The sequence below is a fragment of the Kryptolebias marmoratus genome, linkage group LG7 (assembly GCF_001649575.2).
Source record: "Kryptolebias marmoratus isolate JLee-2015 linkage group LG7, ASM164957v2, whole genome shotgun sequence".
In the NCBI taxonomy this organism is placed as follows: Eukaryota; Metazoa; Chordata; class Actinopteri; order Cyprinodontiformes; family Rivulidae; genus Kryptolebias; species Kryptolebias marmoratus.
The window spans coordinates 22,955,498-22,965,852 of record NC_051436.1 but is presented as its reverse complement, the minus strand read 5'-3'; the positions used below and the strand labels follow the sequence as shown (position 1 = coordinate 22,965,852).

The 10,355-nt window shown below is 39.9% G+C and overlaps 1 long non-coding RNA gene across 3 annotated transcripts in view; it reads right to left on the bottom strand.

Moving 5' to 3' along the window:
• LOC119617186 overlaps positions 1-10,355 on the bottom strand; it is a 35,319-nt gene that overhangs the window by 12,301 nt on the left and 12,663 nt on the right. For all 3 annotated transcript variants that reach the window (XR_005233402.1, XR_005233401.1, XR_005233403.1), the window contains exon 2: positions 5,341-5,497. This is a non-coding gene — a long non-coding RNA (uncharacterized LOC119617186). The remainder of the gene's footprint in view (positions 1-5,340; positions 5,498-10,355) is intronic.

The following is a 10,355-nucleotide window of genomic DNA, read 5'->3' as shown; positions in this document are numbered from 1 at the left end:
GGAGAGTGAGAACAATCTGCAAGCAATCCAGCTTACATCACATCTCAGCTTTAAAAGCTCAACTCCACACTCTCTATTTCTGAATTGAGAAAGCTCCTCGGATGAGAAGCGAAACGTCTTCAACTACAGAATAGAAGTCCAGTTGTTTTTGTTTTTTAACTTTTTTGAAATTTTTTGACTGAAAATTAACCAGTGACATTGCTTTTGAATTGTGGTTCAACAGAATAATTTTAAAAACAAACCTTGACAAATGATGCTATATGTAGCTTAAAGATTTGTTGCTCAACGTTTTGAGGCAATCAATGAGATGTCTACACCTGTCTATGGGTATTCTGACCCACTCCTCGTAGACAAACTGTTCCAGTTGTCTCAGGTTTGAAGGGTTCCTTCTCCAGATCTTTTAGCTCCTTCCACAGATGTTGGAATAGGCTTTAGATCAGGGTGCAAAGAAGGCCAGTTCAATGTTTTTTTCCAATGTTTTACTCTTAGCCATTCTTGGGTGTTTATATTTGTGTGTTTTGAGTTGTAATCCTGTTGAAACACTCTTAACCTGCAACTGTGACCAATCTTTCTGACGCTAGGCAGCACATTTCACATTTCATCTCTTCTTCTAGTCTCTTTAGTTACCATTTGTACTATCCTTCTCTTCAATCTGTCATCAGTTTTCCTCTTGCAGCCAGAGAGTGGTTGGCTACAGTCCTGTTGACCATAAACTTCTGAATGATATGTGCAGCTGTCGTCACAGCAGCTTCAAGCTGTATGGAGATGGTCTTACATGCTTCACCTTTAACATGATTGTCAATAGTTTTCTTTCTAATCTCCTGGTTCAACTCTCTCCTTAAATTCCTGTGCTCCATGTTCAGTGTGATACACATCATGGCACCAAACAGTACAGTGACTACTTGTCACCCTTTAAATAGGCAGACTGATTGATTACAAGCTTTAAAGATACCTGTTATGCTAATCAGAGGACACACCTTAGTTTACCATGTTCCTATGGTGAAATGATTTTCATTTTTTTCTAGGAGTTTCATTTTTGTCCAGGCCTGTTTAATTAGTTTGTTTATTAAAATTATTCTGTTGATCCACATTTCAAAAGCAATGTCTGCTTTTAATTGGTTAATTTTCAGCAAGGTTTTATTTTGGTACTTTGATCCATTTCAAGTTATTTCAGTGGCTTTTTGGTCATTAAAACAGGGGTAACAACAATTTTGTACACATGTATTTGTGGAAAAGGTTTTATTAAATGATCTTGTCTCTTCACTTTTGTCTCGTCTCTATCTGTTTTTAGAGTGAAAATCCAGATCAAACCCAGGCAGATTTGGATGAAATGGTCATTGGCATATATGTGATCAGACAGCCAGGCGAAGATGTTAATCAGTTTCCAGAAGATGTTGGCATCATAGTTGAAGGTGTGCAGTTGCTCAGTGAAATCAAAGATGTCGCCACTGCTTGTGCTTTTCTGTTTGGCATCATCTACGACCTAAACCTGAGTTATCCAACTGACCTCAAGTACACTTTTGAATTCATCCAAAATATCCTTATGGAACTTGAAACACACAGGCTGTCGAACAAAATCCAGGTACTCAAAAACAAACTGCTGGAGTAAGGCATTAAAGTTTTATGGTGTTTTGACCTGGTGCCTAATTAGTGTTCTGAAATATTTTTGTGATCCTGTTTTACTTGGGCAGTAGTTTTGGTTGTCTGGTAACCGTTTTTATTTCTTACCGTTACTGTTTTACCCTAAGCTTTACAAGTTTCACATTGAAATCTAAAACAGTAGTGTGAAACTTCTGACTTGGACCATATGACTCTGTTAAGAGTTTACAATTGACAGCAGACATAACATTGTTTTGATTTTTCTTATTTTTCTCATGAAAGATTGTTACTGCACTTTAAGTTGTGTTAAGCTGTGTTATTATAGCCACTTAGCCCATGATCAGTAGCTGGATCAGTGGCCTAGTGGTAGAGTGTCCGCCCTGAAACTGGGTCGTGGGTTCAATGGCCGGGTCATACCAAAGACTGTAAAAATGGGACCCATTGCTTGTAATAAGTAAAATGAAAATAACCATAATAAGTTTAAATCACTCAAGTCACTTTTGTAGAGTGTACTTAAATCTATTGAGTAAATGATACAGAAACTTGTTAATTACAATCTACTTAAAAAAATTATGTGGAACCATGTGACACAACATTTTTAAGTAAGTCCAGTATAGTTTCTCTTTGAGTGTGGTAGGTTGGAAAGATTATAACATAAGAAAGGGCTGAGGGTATTTCACTCCAGGGGAGGGTTACACTGTGGAAAATTCCTACACATTCACAGAGGGCTTTGTCTGTGAATGAGGCAGGTAGACTGTTCATCAGCTGATCTTTACAGCTTCTGACAGGGTTCTGTCATGCAAACCTTTGTTGTTTTAAGTTGCTCTTCTGTGGAGCACTAGTTGTGTATGAATGAGTTGTATGTAGGGAAATCCAATTACCTTATTAAGGCTGGCCAAGTTAGTGTGATATCATGTTAAGGTACAAAACTAACATCAAATGTGTTTAACACTTTAGCAAGAAGTATACATAAAGTAAATCATTTGAAGTCAAGCAGTGGCACAGATATTTTAGGCTTTGTTTTGGGGGCTAAAAACCCACACATTACTGATACCTTATAATTGAGTTTGACCACATGCTGAAAAACAGAGTTTTGGACCTCAAACAGAAACATGGTCAAAGTTAAACAGGTCAGGGTTCAGTTGTCCTGTGAGAGAATGGAAAAAAACATTGGAGTCTGAGAAAAGCAGTTTATGTTCAGTTTGATTTCACAAGAGAGGAGGCCAACAAGAGATCCTGCACAGACAAACACACAATTACACACCACTTTAACCATCAGATACTTTTTGTAGTATTTTCCTCTATGAACCCCCTACCCTAACCTCAATTATCATCCAGGCCTCAGTAAACACAAGTAAAAACTTCTCAGTCTACATGTGTAATTATTCCACTGGATCTAGTTCTGCAGAGTTCAAACAGATAGGGAAGATACACAATAACAATTTTTCAAAGCAGGGAGTAGTCCAAGGAGAGGAATGTGTACATAAATAAATATTTGAAAATGAAAGGTGTTGTGGCATTTCACAGAGCTATCAGAGTTTATTCAATCCAGTAGGTCTGGTTTTAGAGTCTGAAAACCATCTAGCACAAAGATTTGATTTTCATATTGAAGACGTGCAGTGTTCATAATATTAAAGCTACACTTGTGTTTTGTAGGTCACCCAGCTTATATACAAACCCCTCTGGAATGAAAAAAATCCACAAATATTTTAAGAAGAAAGCTACATCTGTCATATAACAGATTAAAGAGAAAAACTAAACCAAGAGTAATTATTTAAATATGATGTGTTTTACTTTATGTTTTTCAAGGCAGAGATAATAAATTTACAAGACAATCTGGACACAATGTTAACTAACAAACCAGTAACTAGGGAGCATGTTCTTCCCTGAAGGTATTGCACAGATGTGTTTAATAATCCAAGCATTTCTAGGGAGCTGTTTTCAAAAAAATGTGCTTTTAAACTGAACAAACCCCAAAACATACTGAGAAATGATAGGCAAAGTTAGACTTTGCATCCAAGATGCAAGACATCTCAGACACTTATTTTCTTGAATTAAAAAGCAGTAATTATTGAAGCACTGTTGCTAATGGCATTATAAGTGTGTGTTAATGGTGACTCTCAGCTACTACAACACCAAATTGTAGCTCAGTAACTGTAAAATTTACAGCATTATAGTTATTTTTGTTTCTGGTAGGCTGATTAGGTGTGGCAGTCTTCTTGAATCAGGTTGACATAAAAAATACCCGTTGTAGATGTACTGTATATCCAATAGTTACTTTCAAAGTGCTTCATTAGATATTTTGCAAACAGACAAACAACAAACACATGCATAAGCAATTAGGTAATTGCTTTCTTTTCATAAAGGTTAGTGATAATGATGGTTTTGCCCATCAAATGTTTTGATTTGTTGGTAATTTTCAGATAGCAATGAACTTTTTTTTTTGCTCTCTATAGGAACATTTTTGTTCCCATCATTAAAGCACACCCAACATCTTCTTTCTGGATGACAAAAAGCCAATTTAGACTCCAGAAAAACGAAGTCACTGGTTGTTCTTTGCAACTACCAAAATTTATAAGCCAAGTTGTAATGTGTTAAAGTTGTATGAAAAAGTCAGAAATTCAAGTCAAAAGAATCAAATAAATTTTTTTGGTGGTCCAAGTAGGTATGTGTACATGTAGGTACAGTATTTGAATGCATAGAATTAAGAGAAAGCTAATGTTATTAGCTGGTATTGTTAAAAGCTTGGCTTAGCTTGGAAATGACAGTTAAACTCTCAAACTTTATGCCAGTAATTGTTAAGATACCAGTACAGAACTCTGTTTCAGCTTCAGTCTTCTGCATTTGTACTTAAAAACCAACTTATTTCTTTACATAGTCTTTTGTCCAGGTTGGTGCATGTATTTTCCTTTGCATAGCAATTTGTTTTTATGTCCGTTTTGGGCTGAGGGTTTCCTCTGCTGTTTTTGTTCTTAGTGTTTCATTTGAGCCCAGTGAAAAAAGTGAAATTGTGTTGCATTTTATCTTTTTCCCAGTCAGTTTGCTGCTGTACTGACTGTAAAGGTTCACTGTACTGGGTCTGTGCTTTTTCCACATGAAAAGACTTTTTCATTCGGACCATATCGCCAACAGTGACTTTTCTGAATATCCGTGGTGACACTGCAGTTAGTTCATAATTCACAGGAAAGTAAGGTTTGACTTCTTTTTGTAGGGGCTTCTTCATTTTTGGCCATCCTGAGTGGATGATTTGTTGCACTTTTGTAAGTTCAAGTTAGTCTTCACATTCAGTTTTAAAATCAGCAAGTGAGAATTCAGTCAGGAGAGGAGAGATTTCCATTATTTCTGTGATCAAGTCCTGTTCAGAATCTGCAGCTGCATTAGTGGTGCTCAGGGGAGCACATGAAAGGCAGTCTGCCAAAAATTTCTCACTTCTTGGTCGGTACTGCATATCATACTGGAAAAAATATTAGTCTAGTTGACCAGCATGCAATTCTCATGCTAGCTAAGTTCATCCCTTTAGTTATAAGCAAAGTGGTGAGAGCTTGATGATCAGTTCTGAGTGTAAAAATGCATCCACACTCATATGTCCCTAAGGTTTTATTTTTAGCCTGTTTGCTATCAGGTACATACCGTATTATTTAGGATTTCATTTCCAACAAACTTTTAAGAAAAATTAACAGCTCCCCAGAACCCCAATCATCAGTACCTGCTTTACCAGCAGTATTGTTATACATCTCTCACCTTTAGGGATGCTGATTTTGAAGTCCAGATCCCTCTCCTCAAGGTGGTACAATGCAACTTCCTGTAAACGGGCTCTCTCCAACTCTGACAGGCTCTGGATGGGAACCGGTTGTAATCGCACGCTTTGCCCCAACATGGTCGCCCAAGTGTGGTCCCCCTGCCAGCAGAAGAGAGCAATATAAGTACTGCATACTAAAGACAACACCTTAGATCACAATGATGAGTTTCTCTTTAATCTTGATGTTTCTTGATGTTTTCAGAACAAATGTTCATATCCCCTTTAAAAATGTAATCAAAAGATAAACTGAAACTCTGTTTGCTGCAATCAGTGAACATTATCAAACAACCAACCTTCAATAATTTAATGGCAAAAGAACAACCACTCAAACCTAGAAAACATTTAGTAAGGGATAAACAGGAATTTAACCTGTACCCTCAAATTCTTTCACAATCTCTTTCAAAACATGTTTAAAAAGTCACAAAGTTCAAAGTATTTTTATAGCAGGGTATTTTATTATGTCTGTATAAACCTTCTTTGCAAGTCTTAGTCATTTGCTTATTTTATGCTGCCCATTCTTTGCACACTCCTATTGTAATGATGTTTTTGTCTGTTGACCTTGGCCTTCATGTAATGACTGGTTTGTTTAAGTTTCTCTCTTCAGACACAACCTAACTACACACTTGGAACAGACAAAGAAGGTCCATACAACAAAGTAAGCATGTTAACAATTAAACAAATTCCTTTATACTTCTCAAAGCAAAATGAGTAGTTTTGGCATGGAAAGTACAATCTAATGTGTTGCTCAAATATGTATATATGTATGTGACAATTTATTTGTCTAATTGTTTTTCATACATTTTTTTAGCTTCAGTTTTTTACAACCAATAAAATGGCTTGTTTGCAATTGTTTATAAATAAACATAAATTTGATTACCCTCTAAAGAATCACCACTTTAACATGGTGGAGAGGTTTGAGTACTCCCGTAACCCTTAGAGCTATGTTGTCTGGGGCATTAGCCCCTGATAGGGTCTTCCATGGCAAACTGGCCTCAAGTGAGTGGTCGAATTGAGAGTGATTCAAAAACTTTAATAGACAAACACCATAAGCATCAGTGTACCTTGCCCAAAAAAGGGAAACCAAGACATAGCTCCAGAGCCAGGCCTGGGGGGGAGCTTACCAGCGAGCACCTGGTGGTTGAGCCTATTCTCCTGGGGCTTGGCAAGAGGGACCGTTGAGGTCGGGAGCCATGTAAGCAGGGTGAAGTGTGGGGGAAGGGTACCTGGCCATTCCTATTTCTGGTGGCATAAACTAGCTCTAGGGACATGAAATGTCACCTCATGGGTAGGTAAGGAGCCAGAGCTTCTGTATGACATTAAGTGATACCAACTAGATATAGTTGGGCTCAACTTTATGCAGAGATGGTGCTCTGGAACCCAAGAGGGGCTGGACTCTTTCTTACTCTGGAGTTGCATGGGAGAGAGGCATCGGGTGGGTGTAGGGATACTCACAAGCCCCTGGCTGATGGCCTTGGTGTTGGAGTTTTCCTCTGAAATGAGAGGGTCACCTCTCTGCAGCTCCAAGCTGCTGGAAGTTCTGACTGTTGTTTGTGCTTATGCACTGAACAGCAGTTCAGATTACCTGGCTTTCTTGGAGCCTCTGAATGGTGTCCTGGAAAGGGTGCCATCTGGGGAATATGTTGTTTTCCTGGATGACTTAAATGCACACAAGGCCAATGATGGTGTTATCTGGAAGGGGGTGATTGGAGGAATGGCCTCCCTAATCTAAACCCAAGCGGAGTTCTGTTATTGGACTTCTATGCTAGGCATGGACTTTCCATAACAAACACCACATTCAAGCATAGGGTGTACTTAGTACTAGGCCACATTAGGCCAAAAAACAATGATCAATTTGTAATTGTGTCATCAGATCTGCGGCCCTATTTTTTGGACACTTGGTTAAAGAGAGTGGCAGAGCTGTCAACTGACTGCCACTGATGGTGAGTTAGATCTGGTGGCAGGGGATAAACTTGAAATGTTGGGCAGAGTCCATCAGATCTTCAACTCGCTCCTCTGGAAGAGTTTTTCACATTTCTCTGGGGGTGGTCAGGGATGTGGTCAGGGCTTCTATTACAAATGCGGCTTCCAGGAGTTGTGGCCATTGGTGCCTGTTATGGTGGCAACCGGAGGGGCCGGAGGCCATCAGGCTGAAGAAGGAGGCCATTAGGGCTTGGCTGCCCTTGAGGCCTCCCGAAGCATCTGACAGACATACGGGGACCGGAAGGACTGTGGCTTCTGTGGTTGCGGATGCAAAAACTCATGCATGGGAGGATTTCAGAGAGGCCATGGAGAAGGACTTTTGGTTGGCCTCAAGGAGGTTCTGGTAAACCATTCAACAACTTGGAAAGGGAAAGCGGGCTCTATCTTAGGCTGTGCTTGGTCTGAGTGGGGAACTGTTGACCCAGACTGAGAATATTGTTGAGTGGTGGAAGGAGCATTTCGAAGATCTCCTTAATCTGGCCACTATCTTTGAGGAAGCAGAGTCTGGGCACTCAGGGGAAGACGAGTCCATTACAGAGGTAATTAAAAAACTGCCTGAAGACAGGACACCAGGGGTAGATGAGATTTGCCCTCAGTTTCTGAAGGTTCTTGACATTGTGGGGCTGTCATGGTTGACACCTTTCTTCCATTTTGCATGGAGGACAGGGACAACATCTGTGGAGTGGCAGACCAGGTTGGTGGTTCCCATTTTTAAAAAGGGGGACCCGAGAATGTGGTCCAGCTATCAGGGGATCACACTTCTCAGCCTCCATGAAAAAGTTGACTCTAAGATGTTGGAATGGAGGCTCCAACTGATTGTTGAACCTTGGATCCAGGAGGAGAAGTGTGTGGCTTTCCTTCCAGTCATGGAACAATGGACTAGATCTTCACCCTTTCAGGGTTGCTAAGGGGGTCATGGGAGTTTGACTCTCCAGTCTACATATGTTTTGTAGATCTGGAGAAGGCTTATGATCATGCCCCCTGGGGCAATCTGTAGGGGTGCTGCGGGAGTATGGGGTGCCTGTGTTGCTTTTGAGGGCTATCCAGTCCCTGTATAACCAAATAAGTACTTGTGTCCACATTCTTGGCACAAACTCAAGCTTGTACTCAGTGTGTTGGACTCTGCTAGAGCTGTCCCTTGTCTCCGATCCTGTTTGTGGTGTTCATAGAAAAGATCTCAAGGCGCAGTCATGGAAAGAGGTGTGTCTGGAACTTGAACTTCAGTGTCTCGTCTTTGCTTTTTGAGGATGATATGGTTCTGTTGGTGTCTTCAGGCCATTCAATTCAATTCAACAATATAGCGCCAAGTCACAACAAAAGTTGTCTCAGGGCACTGTACAAAAACATTTACATACATTATAAAAAGCTAGTAAGTAAAAAACATCTATCTAAGGAAGCCAGCAGATTGTGTTGAATTTTCACTTTGTTGCAGTTTCCCATTCTGAGCAAGCACATTGACAACAGTGGAAAGCAAAAACTCCCTTTTAACAAGGAGAAACCTCCAACAGAACCTGGCTCAGGACAAGCAGCCGTGCGCTTAAACCAGCTGTGGTTTGAGAAGGTTTGAGGCATTCATTGTGCACTGGGATGGTTTGCAGCCAAGTGTGAAGTGGTTGGAAAGAGAGTCAGCTTTGTCATCCAGAAGGAGCTTGGAGTAGAGTTGCTGCTCCTTCACAATGAAAGGAGGTGGTTCGGGTATCTGTTTAGTCTGATTAAGATGCCTTTTGGACACCTTCCTGTGGAGGTTTTTCAGGCTTGTTCCACTGGGAAGAGACCTTGTGGTAAACCCAGAACTCGCTGGAGGAAGTACGTATCCTCTCTGGCTTGGGAACACCTTAGGATCCCCCAGGAGATACTGGGGAGTGTTGCTGGGGAAAGGGATGTTTGGGTTTCTCTCCTGGACCTGTTGCTTCCACGACCCAACCACAGATAAGTGGTAGAAAGCGGATGAATGAATGGATAAATGTGATGTAAAACAAAAGCTGCTGCCTTTTCCTCTTGTGTTAAGAAACAAACAAAACAGTTATATAGCCATTTAAGGCAAACCCTAAAAATAACATTATGCACAATCACATGCAGTGTTGTGAGATCTCACTCAATCTAATAGTGTTTAAAGTATGTGTTGTGAATAATTCTCAGCTATGACCTCCCCCTATTTCAGGTCAATAGTTGTACAAATGTGAGTTATAGCCATTTTTGTATTGACTAAGGTTGATTAGCTGTGGCAGCAATCTTAAATAAAATTGACACATCCTATGATTACTTTGAAGACTTTCATTAAAATTTGTTCAGTGGTTCATGAGATATGTTGCTAACAAACAAACAGGGTAGACTCCAATGGCAACATTTTAAGCAAAATTTTTGCACAATGTGTAGTGCTGGAAGTATATGAAATAGTATTCATGTGAACCACGATAGAATTTGGCGTCCTTAGTTACTGCAGCATGGCAGCAGATCATAAATAAATATCTGATTAAAACACTAAAGTTAGCCAAGGAGGTCAATGTTTTGCTACTATTTGTTAAAATTATTGTAACCTGAACTTCAAAAAACATTTAGCTTTTTTTATTATTATTATTTTTTATTAAGTAAGGAGACGGTCAGTACAATTCTGGAACTTTATTTTCATATGTGCTATCAGATCAGACGCCATTACAGAACTGCATTCAATTACACTCCTCCTCTGGTCTCATGTCACAGCAGTACCATCTGGCTAGAAGCAATAACAACAATATAACAGAACATACAGAACATTTAATGTATCAATTTCAGAACACAACTCAAGGGTTATCACTCTCTCGAGTTGTGGAAGACATCCTGTCTGGTTCTGGTACCAAAGAAAACTCACCCCTCAGTCATCAACGACTACAGACCTGTTGCCCTGACATCCCACATCATGAAGGTCCTGGAGAGACTCCTGTTGGCCCACCTGAGTAAGCAAACCAGCACATATCAGGACCCCCTTCAGTTTGCTTAT